Genomic DNA, 13396 nt, shown 5'->3' on the forward strand with positions numbered 1-13396 from the left:
TTTCCTAACTCTTCATTTGACTCCTAATGAATCAAATTTCGTAGTATATACATAAGGTAACGGGTTGAGGAATGCTCTGAATCCAACTACAAATTACAGTTTTGTATGAGTACTTACAGTCATGTGTATTTAATATAAAATGTATAACCTAGAATATGTAACTTCTGACAGGAAAATCAAACAGTTTTATTCTGAATGAATCTACATTTATTTTAAACAAATTGGCATTTTGGCAAACACTCATGTCCTGGGGCAGAATTGATGGAGAACGTTGTAAACCATGAGTGCTGTGGTTGGTTGAGTTAAAGCACCAGTTATTCAACATCTTACGTAATGAGTAATCATAGTGCAAACACATTTTATATGAAGTTAAACTATCCTGAAGTATTTTGCTTTCAATAGGAAATTTCTTCAAACACTATGAAAAGAACAACCTTAAAATATAAAAGCTAGATTGAACATTTACTAAAGATTTTTGTCCCTTCTGTAGCAGGCTGACCTTTAGCATGGCCCCAAGATTTCTTATCTCTGGTGTATATGCTTTATATATTCCTTTCCCCAAGACTGTGATAGGGCCTGTGAAGATGATGGACTGCCACTCCAAAGTTGTTCCATTTTATGGCAAAGGCCAGGGGATTTTAGGTATAGATGTGATTAAGATCCCTAATAATTTGACTGAATTAAGAGAGAAATTTTAACAGCCCCTGGAGAGAGGAGACAAGAAATACAAACTATAGATGTGCTCTCCTTTTAGCCTTAAAGCAAACTGCCATGTTGTAGAGAGGGTTTCCTATCAGGAAACAGTAGGAGGCCAGGGGGTTTGGGGTGGGGTGGGGTGGAAGGACCTCAGTCCCATAACCTCAAGAACTGAATTCTGCTGACCAGTAAGCTTGGAAGAGGACCCAGCTCCAGATGAGATCACAGTCCTGGCCGTCATCACTGCAGTCCTGAGACCCTGAGAAAAGGATCCACTTAGGTGATGCCTATACTCCTGACTCATGGAAACTGAGATAATAAATACTTGTCTTCATATGCTAAATTTCTGGTAATTTGTTAAGCAACAATAGAAATTGATACAGCCAGCGGAAAGTAATGAGAACGTTAAAGAGAATGGGAATAGGGGGATCCCTGGGTGGCTCAGCGGTTAAGCACTTGCCTTTGGCCCAGGGCGTGATCCTGGAGTCCTGGGATTGAGTCCCATGTTAGGCTCCCTGCATGGAGCCTGCTTCTCCCTCTGCCTCTTAATCTCTCTCTCTCTTTCTCTCTCTCACGAATAAAATAAAATCTTAAAAAAAAAAAAAGAAATGGGAATATCCGATAATATGGAGCAGCCATTACCCCCAGGGCTGGGAGGGCACACAAAGAAGAGCTCTCCTTTCTGCTAGGCCCCACTCATTGGGCTGAGGTCCAGACCTTGTGGGAGAGGGCAGTGTGGCTCCTGGAAAACCTGAGAAGTTGCTGTGAGGCTGCCCTGGGTGTACTTAGTGAAAACCTGCCCTCTAGGACAGAAGTCCTCAAACTACAGCCTACAGCCTGGGCCACTGCCCGTTTTTACATAGACTAGGAGGTAAGAATGGTTTTTAAGTTTTTAAATGTTTGGAAAGAATATTCCCTGCTATGTGAAAGTCACATGAAATAAAAATGTCAGTATCTATAAAGTTCTGTTGGAGCACAGCTTTGTCCATTTATTGTATGTGGCTATTTCGCACTACAGCAAAAGAATGAATAGTGTTGACCCAATGGCCGGTACAACCTAAAATATTTCTGGTGCTTTACAGGAAAACATTTAATGACCTTTGCTCTAGGGTGCTGGGGAAAAGCTATTGATAAAGAGGTGGCGTGCCAGACACCAAAGGCATTCCATAAAGCTGCCTTTTGTAATTTGGGCGTGGGAGCAGGTGCTCAGGGAAGCTGCTGGCTGCTGTCCACGGCAGAGCAGCAGCGTGCTGGAGCAGCCCTGGGTATGTAGCACTGGGGAAAAAGGAGATGTTGCAAGCACGAACTACCCTTTCCTCTTGCACTGTCCCTTGCGCCCTCTACTGACACAGCTTCAGGTGCACTTTGACAGAACAGGTGAAAAGGGTGAATTTGCAGCTAACAGGCAATAAAATGATAAACGGCTCGTCTTCAACCCCATGCCCTCAAGTTTCTGTTCTAGCTCTTCTGAAGCTACTTTTTTTTTTTTGAAGCTACTTGTTCTAAAGACAACACTGATCTACTAATTGCCGATGGCCCTTTGTCCCCAGTGTATAATCATGTGATCTGTCCACAGCTTACCACCATGACTTTCCTGTTTCCTACCCCAGTATGTTGCTGACAGATTTTCTTCTTTGGCATAACTGGCATTAATCTCCCCTGGTTGTTTTCCTCTTCTACTGACTCTGAAATACCAATGTTCCCAAGATTTAGCCTTATTAATATTTTCCACTCCTTTGGATATAATAATATTATTAAAAACTGTGCCTTTTCTCCTGTTAATCTGCATTCTGTCAGTTTAATTCACATACTCTCAGGAACTGAACCTAAGACTAGTTTCTACTCAACAAATATGCTTCTGTTAGATACAACATAATTTCACAACTCTTGTCTGTCAACCTAAAACACCCCCCAACACCTCTAAAAACTCCCACTGACCTCCCTAACAGGCTACCATTCCTTTTTTCTCAAACTTAATTAAAAAAAATTTAATTCCGGTGTAGTTGAAATGCAGTGTTATATTAGTTTCTGATGTACAACAATTCAATACATTACTCAGAGCTCATCATGATAAGCAAACTCTTTATTTTTATGTAATCTCCACACCGAACGTGAGGCTCAAACATGCAGCTCTGAGATCAAGAGTCACACACTCTTCTGACTGAGCAGGCCAGGTGCCCCATTTCTTGTGTTTTTTATTTTAGCCATTCTGACAGGTGTGAGGATATATCTCGTCATTTTGATTTGCATTTCTCTGTTGATGAGTGACATTGAGCATCATTTCCTGTGTCTGTTGGCCATCTATGTCTTTGGACAAATGTGTGTTTGTGTGTTCTGCCCATTTTAAAATTGGATTGTTTGGTTTTTCTGGTGTTGCGTTATTTAAGCTCTCTCTCTTTTTTTAAGTTCTTTATATATTTTGGATACTAACCTTTTATCAGATGTCATTTGCAAATATCTTCTGTTCAGTAGACTGTCTTTTAGTTTTGTTGATCGTTTGCTGTGCCAAAGATTTTATTTAGATGTGTAATCCCAATAGTTTATTTTTGCTTTTGTTTACCTTACCTGGGGGAGACATATCTAAGAAAACGTTACAGCTGTTGTCTGGAGAAATTACTGCCTGTGCTCTCTTCTGGCATTTTTATGGTCTCAAGTCTCATATTTAGGTCTTTAATCCATCTTGAGTTATTTTTGTGTATAGTGTAAGAAATTGGCCCAGTTTCATACTTTTGCATGTAGCTATCCAGTTTTCCCAACACCACTTGTTGAAGGTACTGTCTTTTTCCCATTGGATATTCTTGCCTCCTTTGTCAAAGATTGACCATATAATCATGACTTTATTTCTGGACTTTCTATTCTGTTCCAGGGATCGATGTGCATTTTTGTGCTAGTACCATATTGTTTTGATTACTATAGCTTTGTAATAAAACTTGAAATCTGAAACTGTGATACTTCAGCTTTTTTAAAAAAGATTTTATTTATTTATTTATTCATGAGAGACAGAGAGAGAGAGGCAGAGACACAGGCAGAGAGAGAAGCAGGCTCCATGCAGGGAACCCGATGTGGGACTCGATCCCAGGTCTCCAGGATCATGCCCTGGGCTGAAGGCAGGTGCTAAACCACCGAGCCACCTGGGCTGACCCCCAGCTTTGTTTTTATTTTTCAAGATTGCTTTGGCTATTCAGGGTCTTTTGTGGTTCCATACAACTTTTAGGATTGTTTGTTGTAGTTCTGTGAAAAATGCTGTTGGTATTTTGATCCATAGATTGCTTTGGGTAGTATGGACATTTTAACAATATTTGTTCTTCCAATCTATGAGCATGGAACATCCTTCCATTTGTGTCAATGTTTGCTAGTATCTTTAAAGATTTTATTTACTTATTCGAGAGACAGCAAGCACAAGCAGGAGGGGCAGAGGGAGAGAGAATCTCGAGCAGACTCTGCACTGAGTAGAGACCAATGAGGGGCTCAGTCTCATGACCCTGAAATCATGGCCTGGGCCAAAATCAAGACTAGGATGCTTAACTGACTGAGCCACCCAGGGGCCCCAATGTTTGACAATTTTTAAAGTACAGGTCTTTCACCTCTTTGGTTAAGTTTATTCCTAAGTATTTTATTATTTTAAGTGTAACTGTAAATGAGATTGGTTCATTTTTTTTTTTAAGATTTTATCTATTTATTCATGAGAAACACAGAGAGAGGCAGAGACATAGGCAGAGGAGAGGCAGGTTCCCTGTGGGGAGCCTGATGTAGGACTTGATCCCAGGACCCCAGGATCACGACCTGAACCAAAGGCAGACGCTTAACCACTGTGACGCCCCGGTGTCCTGGGTTGGTTTCTTAATTTCTCTTTTTGCTATTTTATTAGTATATAGCAATGGAATGGATTTCTGTACATTGATATTGTATCCTCCAATCTTACTGAATTTATGAGTTCTAGTAGTTATTTTTGGTAGAGTCTTTAGGATTTTCTATATATAGTATATGTCATCTGCAAATAAATAAAAAAACTTCCTTACTAATTTTGATGCCTTTTATTCTTGTCTGGGTGCTGTGCCTGGGACTTCTACTACTATGTTGACCAAAAGCGGTGAGATTATATGTCCTTGCCTTGTTCCTGACCTTAGGGGAAAAGCTCTCAGTTTTTCACCACTAAGTATAATATTGGCTGTGGGTTTTTCATATATGTCCTTTATTATATTGAGATACGTTCCCTCTAAACCTACTTCGTTTTTATCATGAATGGATAGTGTACTTTGTCAAATGTTTTTTATGCATCTACTGAAATTATCACATAGTGATCATACCCTCTCTCTTATTTTTTTTAAAACTATTTTTCTCTTTTTAAAAAGATTGATTATTGGGATCCCTGGGTGGCGCAGCGGTTTAGCGCCTGCCTTTGGCCCAGGGCACGATCCTGGAGACCAGGGATCGAGTCCCACGTCGGGCTCCCAGTGCATGGAGCTTGCTTCTCCCTCTGCCCATGTCTCTGCCTCTCTCTCTCTCTCTCTCTGTGTGTGACTATCATAAATAAATACAAATTAAAAATAAAAAATAAAAAAATAAAAAGATTGATTATTGATTGATCGATTTGAGAGAGCACAGAGAGAGGGAGAGGGAGAAGCAGGCTCCCCACTGAGCAGAGAGCCTGATGCAGGGCTCCATCCTAGGACCCCAAGATCATGACCTGAGCCAAAGGCAGAAGCTTAACCTGACTGAACCCCCCAGGTGTCCCCTCTTTCTCTTATTGATATGATGTATCATGTTGAGTAACTTGCAAATATTGAACCACCCTTGCATCCCAGGAACAAATCCCACTTGATCGTGGTGAATGATTTTTTTAAGTGTATTGTTGGATTCTGTTTGCTATAGTTTGTTGAGGATTTTTTGCATCTATGTTTAACAGAGATATTGGCCTGTAGTTCTCTTTTTTTTGTAGTGTCTTTATCTGGTTTTGGTATCAGGGTAATATGTATTTGGAAGTTTTCCTTCCTCTTCTACGTTTTGGAATAATTTGAGAAGAATAGGTTGTTTTTTTTTTTTTAAAGATTTTATTTATTTATTCATGAGAGACACAGAGAGAAAGGCAGAGACATAGACAGGGAGAAGCAGGCTCCATGGAGGGAGCCCGATGTGGGACTTGATCCCAGGACCCCAGGATCACACCCTGAGCCAAAGGCAGGCGCCAAACCACCGAGCCACCCAGGTGTCCCAGAGAAGAATAGGTATTAACTCTTCTTTATTTTATTTTACTTTATTTTAAATATTTTATTCATTTATTCATGAGAGACACAGAGAGGCAGAGACACAGGCAGAGGGAGAAGCAGGCTCCACACAGGGAGCCCGACGTGGGATTTGATTCCAGGTCTCCAGGATCACGTCCTGGGCCAAAGGCAGGCGCCAAACCACCGAGCCACCCAGGCTGCCCCTACTTTTTTTATTTTAAAGATTTTATTTTAATTTATTCTTGAGAGACAGAGGCAGAGACACAGGCAGAGGGAGAAGCAGGCCCCATGCAGGGAGCCCGATGTGAGACTCAATCCCGGGACTCCAGGATCACACCCTGGGCCGAAGGCAGGCACTAAACCTCTGAGCCACCCAGGCTGCCCTTAACTCTTCTTTAAATGTTTGGTAGAATTCACCTGTGAAGCCATATGGCTCTGGACTTTTATCTTTTGGGAGGGTTGTTTGTTTTGTTTTTTTTAATGTAGGCTCCACATCCAACATGGGGCTTAATTTTCAACCCTGACATCAGGAGTCATATGCTCTGCCAACTGAGCTAGCCAAGTGCCCATGTTGGGAGTTTTTTGATTACTGATTCAATTTCATTGCTGGTAACTGGTCTGTTCAAATTTTCTATTTATTTCTGATTCAGTTTTGGGAGGCTGTATATTTCTAGGAATTTATCCATTTCTTTTATGTTGTCTAATTTGTTGGCATGTAATTTTTTTTAAAGATGTATTTATTTATTTATTATAGAGAGAGAGAGAGAGGCAGAGACACTGGAGGAGGGAGAAGCAGGCTCCATGCAGGAGCCTGATGTGGGACTCGATCCTAGGTCTCCAGGATCAGGCCCTGGGCTGCAGGTGGCGCTAAACCGCTGCACCACCGGGGCTGCCCTAATTTTTTAAATAATATTCTCTTATAATCCTTTGTATTTCTGTGGTGTCAGTTCTATTTCTTCTCTTTCATTTCTGGTTTTCTTTATTTGAGTCATCTTTTTTTTTTTCATTTTTTTGATGAGTCTGGCTAAAAGTTTATAAATTTTGTTGATCTTTTTATAGAACCAGCTCATGGTTTCATTGATCTGTTCTAGTGTGTGTGTGTGTGTGTGTGTGTGTGTGTGTGTGTGTGTGTTAAATTTCTATTTCATTTATTTCTGCTTTAATTTTTATTATTTCCTCCCTTCTATTGGTTTCAGATGTTTTTTATTCTTTTTTTTCCTAGTCTGTTAGGTGTAAGGTTAGGTTGTTCATTTGAGACTGCTTTTGCTTTTTAAGCTAGTCTTGTTTTGCTATAAATATCCCTCTTAGACATCTGCATGCTGCATCCTAAAAATTTTAGGCCATTGTGTTTTCATTTCCATTTGTCTGTATTTTTTGGTTTCTTCTTGCATTTCTTGGTTGACCTGTTAATTGTTTACTAGCATGTTATTTACCCTCCTTGTATTTGTCCTCTTTCCATTTTTTTCTTATGATTGATTTCTAGTGTCATGATGTTGTGGTCAGAAAAGATGCACGGTATGACTTTGATCTTCTTGAATTTGTTGAGGCTTGTTTTATGGCCTAATATGTGAACTATTTTAGAGAAATGAAAAGAATGTGTATTTTGCTGATTTAGGATGGAATATTCTGAATATATCTGTTAAACCCATCTGGTCTAATGTGTCATTCCAAGCCACTGTCTCCTTGTTGATTTTCTGTTTGGTTTATCTGTCTATTGATGTAAGTGGAGTGTTAAAGTCTGTTACTATTATTGTATTACTATCAATTACTTCTTTCATGTTTGTTATTAACTATGTATTTGGGTGCTCCCATGTTGGGTGCAAAAATGTCTATAATATTTTTATATCTTCTTCTTGGATTGTTCTCTTTTATGATTATATGTCCTTTTTTGTCCCTTGTTGCAGTCTTTGTTTTAAAGTTTATTTTGTTTGATATAAATATTACTACCCGGGTTTTCTTTTCACTTCTATTTATATAACAAATGCTTCTTCATCCCTTCCCTTTCAATCTGCATGTGTCTTTTTTTTTAAAAGATTTTATTTATTTATTCATGATAGACACAGAGATTGAGAGAGAGGCAGAGACACAGGCAGAGGGAGAAGCAGGCTCCATGCAGAGAGCCTGACGTGGGACTTGATCCAGGGTCTCCAGGATCACGCCCTGGGCTGCAGGCAGCGCTAAACCGCTGCACCACTGGGGCTGCCCTGCATGTGTCTTTAGATTTCAGATGAATCTCTTGTAGGCAGCATATACATAGGTCTTACTTTTTTTTTTTTTATCCATTCTGCTATCCTATGTCTTTTGATTGGAGCATTTACAATCAAAGTAATTATTGATAGGTATGTATTCATTGCCATTTTGTTCTTGTTTTGTGGTGGTTTTTGTAGTTCTTCTCTGTTCCTCTCTTTCCGTGAGCTCCCCTCTCATGATTAGTTGGTTTTCTTTAGTAGTATACTTGGATTCCCTTCTCCTTTTTTTTTTTAAGATTTTATTTATTTATTCATGAGAGACAGAGAGAGAGAAAGAGAGAGAGAGAGAGGCAGAGACCTAGGCAGAGGAAGAAGCGGGCTCCATATGGGAAGCCTGATGTGGGACACAATCCCAGGACTCTGGGATCATGCCCTGAGCCAAAGGCAGATGCTCAACCGCTGAGCAACCCAGGTGTCCCCCTTCTCTTTATTTTTTAAAGTGTCTTTGACTAGTTTTTGATATGTGGCTGCCATTAGGTTTGTATAAAACACCTTCTGCATATGGAAGTCTATATTAAATTCATTAAATTGATGGTAGCTTAAGTTTGAACCCATTCTTTACTCCTCTCCCTTTATATACCACTTTTGAGTATATGATGTCATATTTTACATCCTTTTATTTTGTGAGTCTGTTAACTAATATTTATGGATATAGTTATTTTTACTGTTTTTGTACTTCCTCTCTTCTTACTCTTACTTACTCCTTTCCATTCAGAGTCCTCTTTATTTATTTTTTAAACATTTATTTATTTGAGAGAGAGCGCATGGGGGAAGGGGTACAGGGAGAGAATATCTAAGCAGATTCCCATTGAATGGGGAGCCCAATGCGGGGCTCCATCCTATGAGCCATGAGATCAGGAACTGAGCTAAAACCAAAAGTCAGATGCTTAACCAACTGAGCCACCCAGGTGCCACAGGAATTCCCTTTAACATTCCTTGTAGGGCTAATGTACTGGTCATGAATTCCTTTCATTTTTGTTTGTCTGGGAAACTCTTTATCTCTTTTTCTATCTGGATAATAGTCTTGTTGGATAGAGTATTCTCTTTTTTTTATTTTTTTATTCATGAGAGACACAGAAAGAGAGAAAGAGAGAGGCAGAGACACAGGCAGAGGGAGAAGCAGGCCTCAAGCAGGGAGCCCAATGCAGGACTCAATCCTAGGTCTCCAGGATCACACCCTGGGCCAAAGGCAGCGCTAAACTGCCGAGCCACCTGGGCTGCCCTTGTCCACTTTTTTTAAAAATTTTTATTTATTTATGATAGAGAGAGAGAGAGAGAGAGAGAGAGAGAGGCAGAGACACAGGCAGAGGGAGAAGCAGGCTCCATGCACCGGGAGCCCGACGTGGGATTGGATCCCAGGTCTCCAGGATCGCGCCCTGGGCCATAGGCAGGCGCCAAACCACTGCGCCACCCAGGGATCCCCCCTTGCCCACTTTTAAATTGGATTATTTATTTCTCTCTCTCTTTTTTTTTTTTAAGATTTTATTTATTTATTCATGATAGTCACAGAGAGAGAGAGGCAGAGACACAGGCAGAGGGAGAAGCAGGGAGCCCGACGTGGGACTCGATCCTGGGTCTCCAGGATCGTGCCCGGGCCAAAGGCAGGCACTAAACCGCTGCACCACCCAGGGATCCCTATTTATTTCTCTCTTATTGAGATGTAAGATTTCTTATATGTTCTGTATACAAGTCCCTTGTCAGATATATAATCTGCAAGTGTTTTCTCAGAAGAACATATAAGAAAACATGAGAGATGCTGAATGTTGTTAGCCATTAGGGAAATGAAAATCTAAGCCACAATAAGATATCATTCATACCCACTAAGATGGCTAGAATTAAAGACAGACAGTAAAAAGTGTTGACTAAGATGTGGAAAAGTTAGAACCCTAAAATATAGTTAGTAAGAATGTAAAATCTTGCAGCCTTTTGGAAAACAGTTTGGCAGTTCCTCAAAATATTAAATATAGCATGTTAAACATATACGTTATAGTTTAGCCTGTGAACTATAGTTATACCGGGGCCCCTGGGTGGCTCAGTTGGCTAAGCATCCAACTCTTCTTTTTCTTTTCTTTTTTTTTTTTTAATTTTTATTTATTTATGATAGTCACACAGACACAGACACACACACACACACACACAGAGAGAGAGAGAGAGAGAGAGAGAGAGAGAGAGGCAGAGACATAGACAGAGGGAGAAGCAGGCTCCATGCACCGGGAGCCCACCGTGGAATTCGATCCCGGGTCTTCAGGATCGTGCCCTGGGCCAAAGGCAGGCGCCAAATCGCTGCACCACTCAGGGATCCCCAGCATCCAGCTCTTAATCTCAGCTCAGGCCTTGATCTTGGGGTCATGAGCCTCATTGGCTCCATGCTAGGCATGGAACATATTTTTTTTTTTTAAGAATTATAATTAAACATATATTAAAAGTATGACCCGGGGTATCTGGCTGACTCAATTGGTGAAACATGTGACTCTTGATCTTGGGGTTGTGAGTTTGAGCCCCACATTGGGTGTAGAGACTACTTAAAAATAAAATCTTAAAAAAAAAAAAGTATGACCCAGCAATCTCATTTCTTGGTATATATCCAAGAGAAATAAAAGCATATGTCCACATAAGAACATGTAAACAAAGGTTTATAGTAACACTATTCATGATGGCCACTACCCAATGAATGAATAAATAAAATATGGTTTAGTCCATATTAATCAATATTATTTGGTAATAGAAAGGAGTAAAGTACTGACATATGTTTGGACATGATGAACTTTAAAAACATCATACTGAAAAAGAAGAAACATCATGCTAAATGGAAGAAGCCAGACAATAAGGATTTATAGTATATTATTCCATTTATATAAATGTTCAGAAGAGGCAAATATATAGAGACAGAGAGTTGATTTTTGGTGCCATAAGGTAGGGAGAGGGGGAAATGGGGAATGACTGCTGTTGGATATAGAAATTTTTTTAGAACAACACATATTCTAAAATTAGATTGAGGTGATGGTTATACAATCCTGATAATAGACTAAAAGCCATTGAATCATACACTTTTTTTTTAATAGGCTCCATACACAACATGGGGCTCAAACTCCTCTTTAAAAAAAAAAAAAGAATGAAACTGCAGTTTTTGACACAGTTGAGAGTACTTTACTTACCATCATTTAAAATTTTTCTTAAAGATCTATTTACTTGAGGGCACCTGGGTGGCTTAGTCAGTTAATCCTCTGCCTTCTACTCAAGCCATTATCTCAGGGTCCTGGGATAGAGCCCCTGCTCAATGTGGAGTCACTTCTCCCTCTGCCCCTCCCCTCACTTGTGCTCTTGCTCTCAAATAAATAAAACCTTTTTTTATTTTATTTTTTAAAAATATTTTATTTATTTATTCATGAGAGACACAGAAAGAGAGAGACAGAAACATAGAGTGAGAAACAGGCTCCCGAGCAGCCTTGGTGTTGCAGTGGTTTAGCAACGCCTGCAGCCCAGGGCATGATCCTGGAGACCCCGGATGAGTCCCACATCAGGCTCCCTGCATGGAGCCTGCTTCTCCCTCTGGCTGTGTCTCTGCCTCTCTCTCTGTGTGCGTGTGTCTCTCATGAATGAATAAATAAATAAAAATCTTAAAAAAAAAAAAAAGCAGGCTCCATGCAGGGAGACTCATGTGGGACTCGACTTCGGTACCCTGGGATCACGCCCTGAGTTGGGCAGACGCCCAACCACTTAGCCACCCAGGCATCCCAAAATCTTATTATATTTTTTATTTATTATTATTTTATTATTTTTTTAATAAATTTTGTTTATTTATTCATGAGAGACAGAGAGAGAGTGAGAGAGAGAGAGAGAGAGAGAGAGAGAGAGAGAGAGAGAGAGAGAGAGAGAGAGAGAGAGAGGTAGAAACACAGGCAGAGGGAGAAGCAGGCTCCATGCAGGGAGCCTGACATGGGACTTGATCCCAGGTCTTCAGGATCATGCCCTGGGCTGAAGGCGGCGCTAAACCGCTGAGCCACCCGGACTGCCCCTATATTTATTTATTTATTTATTCATAGAGACACACACACACACAGAGGCAGAGACACAGGCAGAGGGAGAAGCAGGTTCCATGCAGGGAGTCCGACGTGGGACTCGAGCCTGGGTCTGCAGGATCACACCCCGAGCTGCAGGTGGCGCTAAACCGCTGCGCCACTGGGGATGCCCTGAACTACTTATTTAAAATATTTATTTATTTATTTGAGAAATTGGGGGAGAGAGCAAAGCAGACTCCATCCAGGACTCTGGGATCATGACCTGAGCCGAAGGTTGATTTGTAAACTACTGAGCTACCCAGGTGCCCTGAGTTGACTGTTTAGAATACGAACCAGAAAAGAGGAGGGATGAGATGACACTCAAAGCCAAGGTGTCCTTTAGAAGCAGTTATTGTGATCTCCAGCTCATTTATTTACAAAAATTTCCTGCTCACCCTACAGGTCCTAAGACACGCAGGATGTGGGAAACAAAGGCAGAAGGAAACGTAGATAAAATTAAATGTCCTTATAACTTGCAGCCCATTAACAAACACTTGAGGTAGGCTGATTATAACATCCCTCCAGGAACCTGAGTCTTTTTTAGCACATGAAAGTCCTTTTGAATTGCCTTATCTTCACTTCCCTGAGCCCCAGGGTATACTATCAGTTGCCCTACACAATCCTGGGGCAGCAGGGGGCAGCAGGCAGCAGCCAAAACAGCTCTTTCTGCCCAAGGGTCCTGTCCCAGTGCTTTTTTTTTTTTTTAAGATTTGATATATTTATTTGACAGAGAGAGTGAGAGAGCACAAGCAGGGGGAATGGCAGGCAGAGGAAGAAGGAGAAGCAGGCTCCCTGCAGAGCAGGAAGCCTAACAAGGGGCTCCATCCCAGGACCCTGGGATCAAGACCTGAGTGAAGGCAGACAGTGAACTGACTGAGCCACTCAGGCAAACCCCACCCCCCTGCCACCTGTGCTTTAATAAAATCATCTTTTTGCACCAAAGACTTCTCAAGAACTCTTTTTTGGTGTCAGCTCCAGACCCCACCAACACGTCAACGTTCAAAAAACCACATCACACAGATGGTTAAACATACAGAATCTAGAGCATGTCACAACTCTAGCTTTATCACTTACTACCAACTCTAAAATCTTGGGCAAAATACTTCTCTACGTTTCCATTCCTTCATTGTAAAATAAGAATACCAGTAGATGGGCAGCCCCGGTGGCT

The sequence above is a fragment of the Nyctereutes procyonoides genome, unplaced genomic scaffold, assembly GCF_905146905.1.
Source record: "Nyctereutes procyonoides isolate TBG_1078 unplaced genomic scaffold, NYPRO_anot_genome, whole genome shotgun sequence".
NCBI lineage: Eukaryota > Metazoa > Chordata > Mammalia > Carnivora > Canidae > Nyctereutes > Nyctereutes procyonoides.